The following is an 11,156-nucleotide window of genomic DNA, read 5'->3' on the forward strand; positions in this document are numbered from 1 at the left end:
CCCATATGAGTGATTAACCTGGATACAGAAGTGTTGAATTGAAATCTGCAGAGCTTTTTACAAGAGTTCTGACCTGGATGGAGTAAACCTCAGTGCACTTTCTTTCTATTGCCTCAGTATTACTGGATTGAAGAATTGCTGCTTCTTGTTAGGAGGTTCATTTATTTTCCTTTACTCCCAACTTCACTCAAACCACTGAGAATTTAAAGTGGAGTATACTGAAGTAGACTCAGTTTCTTTTGTTATTTCTGTATTCAATTTTTAAATTCTTTCATAATCCTATTGAGTGTTTTTTAACTAAATTATCATGGCTCGAATGAACCACCCAGCTCCTGGGGAAGTCACATACAAGAACATGAAATTTCTTATTACACACAATCCAACCAATGCAACCTTAAACAAATTTATCTAGGAACTTAAGAAGTATGGAGTTACCACAATAGTAAGAGTATGTGAAGTAAATTATGACACTACTGTTGTGGAGAAAGAAGGCATCGAAGTTTTTGATTGGCCTTTTGATGATGGTGCACCACCATCCACTCAGATTGTTGATGACTGGTTAAGTCTTGTAAAAATTAAGTTTTGTGAACACCCTGGTTGTTGTATTGCTGTTCATTGTGTTGCATGCCTTGGAAGAGCTCTGGTGCTTGTTGTCCTAGCATTAATAGAAGGTGGAATGAAATATGAAGATGCAGTACAGTTCATAAGACAAAAGCAGCAAGAAGTTTTCAACAGCAAGCAACTTCTGTATTTGGAGAAGTATCATTCTAAAATGCGGCTGTGCTTCAAAGACTCCAATGGTCATAGAAACAACTGTTGCATTCAATAAAATGGGTGCCTGATGCCATTGCCTTGGAAGTGGAACTTGAGATAGGACCTAATTTGTCATACATGTGAGCCAACATGTTGGCTTGGTGAATAAGTCTAATGAAGCTTTGACAGGAGTATTGTAAAGCAGTTTTACCAGGCCACAAGCTTGACAGAACTGCAACCTCTAGGTTTGGATTATGATCAGCCTTTTTTCACAGCTAAAGATCTGTTCAGCATTTGAAATGTGCTTATCATTTGTACCAATTTACTTCTGAAATCATGCAGTATTGAGTTGTCTTTAACTCTATTCCCATGCCAGAATCTTATCAACATATGAGATTTAGAAAGATTAGGTGCCAAAATAACCAGCACAATACTTGTATATTTTTAGTATCATATAGAACTGAAATCCCAGGAACTATGAACACTCTGGACCTTATGTGGTTTATCCCTTCAGTCATTTCAAACATAGAAAGTGGGGCCTATGTGGTTATTTGCCTGCTCACTTTAATCTCCCACATTCATATAAGTACACATCAGATTTGCTCAACTTTTTTATTTTTATACCAAGTCTTAGTTATTATTTAATGTCTTCATAAATCTCAGTTTGTGCTGTTATGAAAAGCCTCCATTTTGAAAATCTACATTGTACAGAAGCACATGTCTTTAATATCTCCAGACAAAAAACCTTACAGTTAATTTTAATGTTTGCACTTGGTGTGCAAATTATAGGGAGGGCCCGAGAAAAGGATGGGAGGGGGCTATTAATAATTTTTAGTAAAATGTTGCCTTTGTCTTGTGTGGAACATGTAGAATATGCTCTTTAGTAAATATTTTTTTAAAGGTAGACATGCTTTGTTGTAGCTAAAATTCTTAACCATAAAAATTCTGAAATTGTATTTTTTTCATACATTCTGAAGTTGTTTACCAACTTATTTTTTTTACTTCCCACCATCTCTTGCAAAAAAAGAAGTTGGTTTATGCTAATGAACTGAGCAGACATCTAATATTTTATATGCCTTTTGAGCTGTGTAACTTAATATTTGGATACGTGATAATTTGTTTTACTATGTAATTGATAAAATGGTAATGTGTATTGATGTTAGTTCAGCCATATATATATACTGTCTGGAAATGTATGGTTATAGTTCTGTGAGAGAAATAATTTGTCAGTGTTCACCAGCTTGTAAAAATCTAGTGCAAGAGCTTAAACATTTAAATAAATGAAATGCATTGAACAACAACAACAACAAAAAGGCCATAGCTAGAGGCTACTACATAATACTGGAAGGATCTATCCAACAGAAAGATATTACCTTGGTAAACATATATGCACCCAATTTACAAGAACCAAATTATATTAAAAATCTTTTGGAGGACTTCAAAAAAGAAATCTGTAGCAATACAATCATAGCAGGGGACTTCAATACCCCGCAGACGTCACTGGATAGATCTTCTAGAAAAAAAATTAACAAGGAAACAGGCTCTAAATGAAGTGCTAGATCAAATAAATTTAACAGATATCTACAGAAAAGTACACCCCAAAATGGCAGAATTCACATTCTTCTCAAGTGTACATGGGACATTCTCAAAGATAGACCACATGTTAGAGCCCAAACTAAGTCTCTATAAGTTCAAGAAGATTGAAATCATATCAAGCATCTTCTCAGATCACAATGGCATGAAACTAGAAATCAATTGCAACAAGAAGATGCAGAGACATTTGAAAACATGGAGGCTAAATAGCGTGTTTTTGAACAATGAATGGGTTACCATGGAGATCAAGGAAGAAATTAAAAACTTCCTGGAAACCAATAAAAATGAACACACAACAACACAAAATCTATGGGATGCAGCGAAAGCAGTTCTGAGAGGAAAGTTCATAGTACCCCAGGCCTACCTCAAGAAGCAAGAAAACTTTCTAATAGACTATCTAACCTCACAATTTAAAGAACTAAAAAGCAAACAAACAAACAAACAAAAACTTCAGAGCAAGTAGAAGGAAGGAAATAGTAAAGATCAGAGGAAAAATAAATGATATGGAGACCAAAAAGCAATTCAAAAGATCAATGAAACAAAGAGCTGATTCTTTGAAGAGATAAACAAGATGTATGAACCCTTAGCAAGACTCACCAAGAAACAATGAGAGAGAAACCAAATACACAAAATCAGAAGTGAAAGAGGAGAAATAATAACTGACACCACAGAAACACAAAGGATTGTTAACATTTATTATGAAGATTTATATGACAACAAATTTGACAATGTAAGCACAATGAACAAATTTCTAGAAACACATAGTCTCCCAAAACTGGACCAAGAAGAGATAGAAAACTTGAACAGACCAATAACAACAGAAGAAATTGAAGATGGAATCAAGACTCTCCCAGCAAACAAAAGCCCAAGATCAGACGGCTTCACGGGGGAATTTTACCAAACATTAAAAGAAGAATTAATATCCATGCTCCTCAAACTATTTCAAAAAATTCAAGAAGAAGCAAGGCTTCCAAACGCGTTTTATGAGGCCAGCATAATTCTAATTCCAAAACCAGAAAAAGAAACTACAAAGAAAAAAAACTACAGACCAGTATCCCTGATTAACATAGATGCCAAAATTCTGAACAAAAAACTAGCAAATTGAATCCAACAATACATCAAAAAAAATTATTCACCAGGACCAAGTGGGATTCATCCTAGGGATGCAAGGCTTGTACAATATTCACCAATGTGATACACCACATAAAAAAATAAAAGATAGAAATCATATGATTATATCAATAGATGCTGAAAAACCATTCAACAAAATTCAGCACCCATTTCTGATAAAAGCTCTCAGCAATCCTGGAATAGAGAAATTATATCTGAATATAATAAAGGCCTTATATGAAAGACCTACAGCCAACATCATACTCAATGGGCAAAAACTAAAAATATTTCCCTTAAGAACAGGAACAAAGCAAGGATGCCCACTTTTGCCACTCTTATTTAACATAGTACTGGAAGTCTTAGCCACAGCAATCAGACAGGAAGAAAAAATAAAAAAGATCCAAATTGGAAAGGAAGAAGTGAAAATGTCATATTTCGCAGATGACATAATACTATACATAGAAAACCACAAAGACTAGATCAAAAAATGTCTAGACTTAATAAATGAATTGGGCAAAGTAGCAAGATACAAAATTAATGTCAAGAAATTAATGGCGCCCTGGCCGGTTAGGCTCAGAGGTTAAAACGTTGGCCTGCTGTTCAGAGAGACCCGGGTTCAGTTCCCGCTAAGGGCATGTACCTCGGTTGCAGTTTGACCCCGGCCCTGGTTGGTCGTGCGGGTGGCAGCCACTTGATGTGTCCTTTTCACATCGATGTTTCTCTCTGTCTCTCTCTCTCTCTCCCTCCTGCTCTATCTGGACAAAAAATGAGAAAGTGTCCTCGGGTGAGGATAAAATAAAATAAAATAAAATAAAATAAAATAAATTGATGGCATTCTTGTGCAACAAAGATGAACTCACAGAAACAGAAACTAAAAAATCAATCCCATTTACTATCACAACATAGGAATGAACTTAACCAAAGAAATAAAGACCCTGTTCACAGAAAACTACAGGTCATTTAAAAAAGAAATAGAAAAAGATATAAAAAAGTGAAAGAACATACCTTGTTCATAGATTGGAAAAATTAACATCATTAAAATATCCATATTGCCCAAAGCAATCTATAGATTCAATGCAATCCCCTTCAAAATCTCAATGACATACTTCACAGAACTAGAACAAATATTTCAAAAGTTCCTATGGATCCAAAACAGACCTCAAATAGCCACAGCAATCTTGAAAAGGAAGAACAAACTTGGAGAAATTACATTACCAGATTTCAGGTTATACTACAAAGCCACTGTAATCAAAACAGCCTGGTACTTGCACAAGAACAGGCATATAGACCAGTGGGACAGAACAGAGAACCCAGAAATGGACCCAAGGCAATATGCTCAATTAATATTTGACAAAAGTGGCAAGAGCATACAGTGAAGTAAAGACAGCCTCTTTAATAAGTGGTGTTGGGGAAAATTGGACAGCTACATGCAAAAAAATGAAACTAGACCATCAACTTACACCATACACAAAAATAAACTCAAAATGGACAAAAGACTTAAATGTAACTCATGAATCCATAAAAATCTTAGAAGAAACTGTACGCATCAAAAGTTCAGACATCATATGCAGCAGAATTTTCACTGATACATCACCTAAGGCAACAGTAACAGACAAACAAAAAAATGAACACATGAGACTACCTCAAACTCAAAAGCTTCTGCACAGCAAAAGATACAATCATCAAAATGGAAAGACAATCCACTGTATGGGAGAGCATAATTGCCAATGATATATCAGATAAGGGGGTAATTTCAAAAACATATAGAGTGCTGATACAAGTCAACAAAAGGAAGACAAAGAACCCAATTACAAAATGGGCAGAGGAACTAAATAGACACCTCTCCAAATAGGACATACAAATGGCTAGGAGACATAGGAATAAATTTTCAACATCACTAATCATCGGAGAGATGCAAATTAAAACAACAATGAGGTATTACCTCACTCCTGTCAAAATGGCCGCCATCAACCAATCATCAAACAACAATTTTTGGCAAGGGTGTGGAGAAAAGGGGACTCCAGTACACTGCTGGTGGGAATGCAGATTGGTGCAGCCACTATAAAAAACAATATGGTGTTATCTCAAAAAATTAAAAATTGACCTCCCATTTGACCCAGTGATGCCCCTTCTAGGAATAATACCTTAAGAAGCCAGAAACACTAATCAAAAAGAATATATGCACCTCCATGTTTGTAGCAGCACTATTTACAATAGCTAAAATCTGGAAATAGCCCAAATGTCCATCAGCAGATGAATGGATAAAAAGACTGTGGTACATATGCCCAATAAAGTATTATGCCACTGTAGGAAAGAAAGATCTCTTATTTTTTTAGACGACATGGAGTAACGTTGAAAGTGTTATCCTAAGCAAAACAAGCCAAACAGAGAAAGACAAGTTTCATATGATCTCACTTATTTGTGGAATATAATGAACATAACAGTCAGAGGAATGGGGAGTCCCAGAGACGTGAATGTGGGGTAGAGACTGACAATCCCCAGAAGTGGGTGGGGGAAGATAAACCACAGAACCTATATGCATGTATGCATAAACAATGGATATGAACAACAAAGTTTGGGACAGGGCAGGAAGCGAGGGCTTGGTGGAAATCAGTGGGGAAAAAAGGAGAAACATCTGTAACAAAAATATTTAAATTAATTTTTAAAACAAGTGAAAAGATGGAAAAATTCTTCCAAGGAAATAGAAAGGGAAAAAAGTGGTGACATAGCAATAATCATATCCAATAACATAAACTTTACAACGAAGGCCATAAATAGATACAGAGAAGGCCACTACTTAATATTGAAAGAATCCATCCAACAGGAAGGTATAACCTTGGTAATCATATATGCACCCAATATGTTAGCACAGTAATATATTTTAAAACTTTTGGAGAATTCAAAGAAAATTCTACAGCAATACAATCATAGCAGAGGACTTCAACATCTCACTGACATCACTGGATAGATCCTCTACACAAATAATTCACAAGACAACAAAGACTGTAAATGATGCACTAGACTAAATGAAAATTTATAAATATCTACAAAGAGTCACACCCCAAAACTAAAGAATTCACATACTTCTCAAGTACACATTGAAAATTCTCAAAGATAGTCTACATGTTAGGACACAACCAAGTGTCTACAAGTTCAAGAAGATTGAAATATCAAGCTTCTTCTCAGTTTACAATGGAAGAGAACTAGAGTTCAATTACAACAATAACACACAAAAACATTTAAACAAATGGAGGTTAAATAGCATATTATTAAACAATGAATGGGTTACCAAAGACATCAAGAAAATAATTAAAAATGTTGAAAACCAATGAAAAAGAACACACAACAACACAAAATCTATGGGATGCAGCCAAAGCAGTTCTGGAAGGAAAGTTCATAGCACTACAGTCCTACCACAAGAAAAACAGAAAATTTTAATCGACTATATAACAACACAACTCAAAGAACTAAAAATCAAACAAAAGGAAAAACCCAGAGCAAGTAGAAGGAAAGAAATAGTAAATATCAGAGCAGAAATAACTGACTTAGAGGCTAAAACAACACTATACAAAAAATCAAAAAAACAAGAGCTGCTTGCTTTAAAACATAAACAAGATTGATGGACCCTTAGCAGACTCACCAAGAAACAAAAATAGAAGACCCAAATAAACAAAATCTGAAACAAAAGAGGAGAAGAAAAAACTGACACCGCAGAAATACAAAGGATTGTTAACAACTACTATGATCAATTATACATCAACAAATTGGATAATCTATGAGCAATGGACGATTTTCTAGAAACTACAGTCTCCCAAACTGATCTGTGAAGAGATAGAAAACTTGAACAGACCAATAACAACAAAGAAAATGAAGATGTAATCAAGAACCTCCCAGCAAACATAAACCTGGGCCCAGAGGGCTACAGGGAGAATTTTACCGAATATTCTAAAAACAACTAACACCCATTCTCCTCGAAGTATTCCAATAAATTAAGAAAGAAGAAAGACTTCCAAACTTGTTTTATGAGGCTAGCAATTTTCTAATTTTAAAACCAGATAAAGGCACTACAAAGAAAGAAAACTATAGGCCAATATGCCTGATGAACATAGATGCCAAAATCCTTAACAAAATATTAGCAAATCAGATCCAGCAATACATTTAAAAAATTATTTACCATGACCATGTGGGATTTATCCCAGGGTTGCAAGGCTAGCACTATATTTGCAAAGTAATAAATGTGATACACCACATAAACATAATGAAAGATAAAAACCATATAATCATATCAATAAATGTTGAAAAAGCATCAGACAAAATCCAGCACTCGTTTATGATAAAAACACTCAGCAATGTGGGAATAGAGGGATTATATTTTAACATAATAAAGGCCATATATGAAAAACCTACAGCCAACATCATAATCAATGGGCAAAAAATAAAGCATTGCCCTTAAGAACAGAAACAAGGCAGGGATGCCCACTTTCGCCACTCTTATTTTACATAGTACTGCAAGTCTTAGCCACAGCAATCAGACATTAAGGAAAATAAAAGGTATCCGAGTTGGAAAGAAGGAAGTGAAACTCATTATTTGCAGATGACATGGTGTTGTACGTAGAAAACCCTAAAGACTCCATAAAAAAAATCTACTAGATCTAATAAATAAATTTGGCAAAGTAGCAGGATACAAAATTAATATTAAAAAATTGACAGTATTCTTATACATCAATCATGAACTCACAGAAAGAGAAACTAAGAAAACAATCCATTAAGGCCTAAAAGATAAAATACCTAGGAATAAGCTTAACCAAAGAAGTAAAGGACCTATTTGCAAAAAAACTACAGGACAATTTAAAAAATAATAAAAATAGAGAAAAATATTACAAAGTGGAAGCATATACCTTGTTCATAGATTGGAAAAATTAACGTCATTAAAATGTCCATAATATTCAAAGAAATCTATAGATTCAATGCAATCTTCATCAAAATACCGATGACATATATTTCACAGAACTAGAACAAATACTTCAAAAGTTCATATGGAACCAAAAAAGATGCTGAATAGCCACAGCAATGTTGAAACAGAAAGACACAGTACCTGGGTTCACAATACTGAATATCAGGTTATACTACAAAGCTACTGTAATTAAAACAGCCTGGTACTGGCATAAGAACAGACATATAGGTAAATGAAACAGAACAGAGAACCCAGAAATTGACCCAAGACATTATGCTCAATTAATATTTGACAAAGGTGGGAAGAGCATACAAGAATGTAAAGACAGCCTCTTTAATAAATGATGTTGGAAAAATTGAACAGCTCCATGCAAAAAAATTAAACTAGACCACCAACTTACATCATACACAAGAATAAACTCAAAATGAATAAAATACTTTAATGTGACTCATGAATTCATAAAAATCTTAGAAACAAATGTAGTCCCATGTGTTCATTTTTTCCCTATGTTTCTGTTGCCTTAGTAATGTATCAGTGAAAATTCTATTGCATATGACATCTTAGAAACAAATGTAGTTAACAAAATTTCAGATGTCATATGCAATAGAATTTTCACTGATACATTACTAAGGCAACAGAAACATAGGGAAAAAATGAACACATGGGACTACATCAAACTAAAAAGCTTCTGCACAGCAAAAGAAACAGCCATCAAAATGGAAAGGGTGATGGCAGCAGATAGGACTGGAGTGAGGGTGAGTGTGTGAGAGAGTGAGTGAGTGTGTGAGAGTGTGAGTGGACATGAAGGTGGATGACCAAACCCAAGCAGTGCAGAGAGGTGGAGCAGAAAGTTTCTGTGCTGTGGATGTAAGCAGCTTGTTACTATGGTAAGCAGCCCTTTAGGGCCCTTCTCCCTGCACCTTAGGGAGGTCCCACTATTTTGGAAGATCCTGGGTCTTCCCTGAAAGAAGGCAGTCAAGTGGCTAGGGCTCAGCAACCTGAGCCACCAGCACACCTGGCACCATAGGACCAGTGGACACTCTGTGTCAACACAGACCAGTGCACAGTAGTGGAGCTCCCAAGGTGCCTGTCACAAAAGCCACAAGAAGCCCTGAGCCCAGAACCATCTCCCATAGTAGCAGCCCGATCAGAGTCCAGATATACCCCCAGCAACAGAGGCTGGAAAGCAGACTTCCATTCCCAGGCAACAGAAGCACAGACCAGCAGCTGAGACCCATCCCCCAAAACTACAGCAAAATCTGAGCAGGAGTGGAGCCCCATGGGGCAGAAGCACTCCCCAGCAACCAGTGGCAGGACCTGGGGCTCCACAGAGGCCTGTGTGGTCCAGTAGCTTAAAAGAGCAGTGGGAAGCCAAACCTGAGAAAGACTGGTGTGATCCAGCTGCCAGCCCAGGGAACCTGCAGGGTGCAGGGGCACCAGGGAAGGCCTGTGCAACCCAGCAGGGACTATGCTATCTAGTTACCCCCAGGACCTGTGGGTTGCTGAAGCACCAGAGTGGCCTGTGCGACCCAGCAAAAACTGTGCCATCCAGTTACCCATGGGACCTGCAGGGTCCTGAAGCACCAGAGAGGCCTGTGCAACCCAGCAGCCCACAACATAGGCATTGAGCTGGGTTTCCAAAGGGACTGTGTGATCTAGTAACCCGTGGGACCTGCAGGGTGCTGAGGCACCAGAAAAGCCTGTGAAACCCAGCTGCGCACAAGATACACATAGAGGATGTGAAAAATGGAGGCAGAGTGAATAGAAGCTACACAGAAGATCTCCCAGGCCCAAACAAGAATTACAACTAAAATAAAGAAAATCCTTGGAAAAAAATCAACAGAAAAGCAGCAGGACAGGACCATATAACCAGGGACACTGGTAGGATCTGTGGAGGCTCGAGAGGGTGGTGGGCTGGGAGAGCCCACAGACAGCAGCAGTTTTAGCTGTGAGCTGTGCCAATGGGGAATAAAGACCAAGCCCACTCCACAGTGCAGAGAGCCAGGGCAGAGTGCTAAAATAGCCACAGCCACTCAACTCAGGGCTACAACATAGGGAGGGTAGACTGGGCTGGAACTCTGTGGGGACACCCGGGATTTGGAGGGTACTCAGGGTTTTGGTTGTGTTGCAGTCACAAAGGATGGTTGCCATAGTGCTCCATCCCCGAGCTGTGGGGAAAAGCAACAGCTGCCCCCCCTCAGAGATTCAGCATTTCTCAGGTGAGGCAAAGAAATGCAAACTGAATCTCATTAATAACCAGCATCTATCTCACACTCTGGAAATCCTCTTAGGCAGAACACCAGGGCTACATTCCAAGGCACTGAGTAACAAAGACTACTAGCCTCCAGGACAAAGCTAGAGGATAAATGAACCATTCCTGGGCTTTCAAATCTACCCAGGAAAGTAAGACTAGACAGTGGTGTTTAACGTGGGCCCACCCAGGCTCATCCAAACCCAGTAGAGGGAGCCAAAAATAGCAGAACACCAACACCAACAAGGAAAATATGGCAGGCTCCAAAACCCACTGATATAGCCAAATAGTGAAACAAAAACAAACAATTCCCAAGTAAAAGAACAAGAGAACTCTATCAAAGATGAGATCAATGACATGCAGCTAAGCAAATCATCAGAGGTAGAGTTCAGAGCCATGATCTTCAGGAAGCTCAACACCATGAGTAAGAACATCAGCACCATGAATAAAGATAGACCAACATTGAAAACCAACCGAGTGGAAATGAAGAATGAC

General features: G+C 37.5%; 1 pseudogene; it reads left to right on the plus strand.

Annotated features, from left to right (window-relative positions):
• Positions 1–307: 307 nt before the first annotated feature.
• Positions 308–924, plus strand: LOC118620038 (annotated as a pseudogene).
• The last annotated feature ends 10,232 nt before the right edge of the window (positions 925–11,156 follow it).

Source organism: Molossus molossus, unplaced genomic scaffold, assembly GCF_014108415.1.
Source record: "Molossus molossus isolate mMolMol1 unplaced genomic scaffold, mMolMol1.p scaffold_m16_p_7, whole genome shotgun sequence".
Lineage (NCBI taxonomy): Eukaryota > Metazoa > Chordata > Mammalia > Chiroptera > Molossidae > Molossus > Molossus molossus.